Genomic DNA, 3,264 nt, shown 5'->3' with positions numbered 1-3,264 from the left:
TTTTTTTTTTTGTACCAGGGATTAAACTCAGGACCTTGAGTTTGCCAGCCAAGCGCTTATTCTACTGAGCTATCTCCCTGGTCCTCTGCATGTCTTTTAAAAACTTTATTTTCTGTTTTTAGTTTCAAATAAAATATGAAAAAAATGGGTTACCTGATTTTTGCTACTATCTTTACAAGAACTTAAAATGTAAATAATAAAAGAATAATTAAAAACTCCAGTCGCAGAAATAAGCAGGTAAAATGGAGTCAGAAATTAATAAATAGTATTTTATAAATTTGAGGGTAAAAATAAAGTGACACAGTAATTCCAAGTGCTTTTCAACACAGGTACTAAGAGCAAGACAATTTATCAATTAATTGAGATGGTGTAGTAAAACATCTCCAAATAGTCAAGGATTGAAAAAAATGTACTTAAGAATCTAGCAGCCAAAAAAAAAAAAAAAAAAAAAAAGTCTAGCAGTCTTCCTTGCCCTGAAGACTGCTGGGGAGACTCTCCAGCCCCTGCCCCACCATCCCAGCCATCCGACTAATTCAGGGCACCCCCACTTGCCCAGAAGACTACCAAGGAGACTCAGCAGCCATAGCCCTGCTCTCCAGCCATCCCATCAGAGTTCTGCTGAGTCAGGCAGCTCCTTCTTTCTGTGGAGACTGACAGAAAGACCTGATAAGCTAGTGCCTGAGTCCTCAGCCTTTTTGTCGGATATCTGGAGTCTGGCTGACCTTCCTCCCCACCAAAGACTGCCCAGGAGACTCCTGGCCACCCCAGCTTTCCCACCAGAGTTCTGCTGAGGCTGGCTGCTATTTCTCGACCTGAAGATCATCAGGGAGACATGACTAACACACTGACCTGCAGAAGTCTTGGGAAACACTACCCTCAGCTAATCCACCATGAGAGAGCCTTACACAACTTCAGCCTACACTCATCATCATTTGCTCCTTCTTGAACTGCAGGCTTGCCCCTGTCTCCTTAATGAGGTAGAAACCACATAGAACCATACAGCAGGAGCTTTCATCAACCTACTCTGCTCTCCCACTCTCTTGAGAGCCTCCCTGACCTGCACCATGCCCACATACCATCACTGTAAAAAACAAAAAAAGGAAGGAACAAAAGGCAATCTCAGACCTCTAGCCCACCCAAAACATGTCCCGGAGACAATGACATACAAGAACTTGGAAAACACATACCTAAAATTTCTGAAATGATAGCAACTGAAGAAACAACTCCACCAGGCTATGGAGGAAACCAGATCAGAAATAATTTCTCAGGTACAAAAGGAAATGACACAAATCATGAAAGAATTGCTCGATATAGCTAAGGAAGACACAGATTAAAAAAATAGAAGGGACTAGGAAAATGACAGAAACATTGAACGACACATGAATGAATTAGAATGCATGAAACATTCAAATAGATATCCAGAACATTAGCAATTCCATCGAAAGCTGGCAAAACTGAATGAAACAGAAGGTAAGAGTTTCAGACCTTGAAGATAACATAGTAGTTAGTAAACACAAAAGGAGATACCTCTTAAAAATAATGAGAAACCAGGAAATAATATAACAGCTGAAAGGTGATGCAAAGAAAATAATATAAGACATTATAATGGGTATCAATGAAACAGCTGGACTTAACACAAGAGACATAAAAGGTGTTTGCAGAAGTAGTAGCAGAAAATTTCCCAAGCGTGGGAAAAGAATCTGATATACAGGTAATCAAAGCATATAGAACTCTAGCTAGCCATAATCAAAATAAATCTTCACCCAGACACATAATAGTCAAGATCCTAGAAAAAGAGCAAAAGGACAGAATTTTAAAAGCTGTCAGAGACAAAAAACGGATCATTTACGATGGAAAGCCCATCAGATCAAGGCGGATTTCTCAACACAGACCATCCAATCCAGAAGAGCTTGGAGTAAGATATTTGAAGTCCTAAAAGGAAACAACTTTTGGGCTGGCAAGATAGCTCAGTGGTCTAAAGCGTTTGCTTAAGCAAGCACAGGGACCATGGTTTGATCCCCAGTACCACATGCTGCGCCAGCCCTGCCCCAGGGTGGGCTGAGTCAGCCACAAAAAAGAAAAAAAAAAAAAAAAAAAAAAAAAAAAAAAAACAAAAAAAACAACCAAAAAACCTTTCAACCCAGATTAATGTACCCTGCAAAAACTATCTATCAAATTTAATGGAGATTAGATACTTCCATAACAAACAACTAAAGAAATTCGTGACAATTAACCCTATAAAGAGTAGACAGGTATTATAGAATGAGACAAAAATGACCACAACTTCAACAACAACAGGAGAGAACTACCAAGCACAGCAAGTAATTAAGCAAAGGGGAAAAGTAGGGATCCTACAGCAGGAAAACAACATGACAAAGATAAGCCAATACATATCAGTTATAACTATCAATGTAAATGGCCTCAATTCACAAGTCAAAAGAAGCAGACTGGCAGAATGGATCAAGAAACAAAATCCAGTCATATACTGAATACAAAAAACACATTTAGGGGCTGGTGAGATGGCTCAGTGGTCTAAAGCACCTACTTAGAACAAGCTTAGCAAAGCATAGGGACCGTGGTTCAATCCCCCAGCACCACATGCTAGCCAGCCCCGCCCCCTGGTGGGCTGAGCTGGCCACACACACATAAATAAATAAATAAATACACATTTAACTCAAAAAGAAATTAGTAGGAATGGGTGTGGTGGCACATGCCTGTAATCCCAGCTCTTGGGAGGCTGAACACAGGAGAATCACTATGAGTCTGATCTATGTAGTGAGACCCTGTAGACCCTATAATAAAATACAAAAAAAAGAAAAGGAAAAAAAGAAAAAGAAAAGAAAGAAAGAAAGAAATTAATAGACTGAATCTCAAAAGATGGAAAATAATACTCTATGTGACAGGAACCTAAACAAGCAGGGGTAGCTATTCTGGATGCTGACAATGTCAACTTCAAACCAAGTGTGATTAAAAAAGATAAAGAAGGGCCAGCCAGATAGCTCAGCAGATTAAAGTGCCTGCTTAGGCAGGTGCAGGGGCCAGGGGTTCTATCCCCCAGTGTGTTGTGCTGGCCCCACCCCTGGTTCTTGCCTAGACTGCACTTGAGACTGGACATGGTGGTGCCGTCTGTAATCCTAGCACTTGGGAGGTTGGATCACTACGAGTCCCATCTGTGTAGTGAGAACCTGTAGACCCTGTACTAAATAAATAAAAAAATATTTGTGGACTGCTGGACTGTGTGGGATTGTTTTGCTGAATTCACAC

At 40.4% G+C, this 3,264-nt stretch overlaps 1 protein-coding gene across 3 annotated transcripts in view; it reads right to left on the bottom strand.

The window, feature by feature from the left end:
* Acer3 (alkaline ceramidase 3) overlaps positions 1–3,264 on the bottom strand; it is a 158,541-nt gene that overhangs the window by 82,484 nt on the left and 72,793 nt on the right. The window lies entirely within an intron of this gene.

This window comes from Octodon degus, unplaced genomic scaffold (assembly GCF_000260255.1).
Source record: "Octodon degus isolate 3935 unplaced genomic scaffold, OctDeg1.0 scaffold00049, whole genome shotgun sequence".
Lineage (NCBI taxonomy): Eukaryota > Metazoa > Chordata > Mammalia > Rodentia > Octodontidae > Octodon > Octodon degus.
This window is presented reverse-complemented; position numbering and strand designations above follow the sequence as displayed.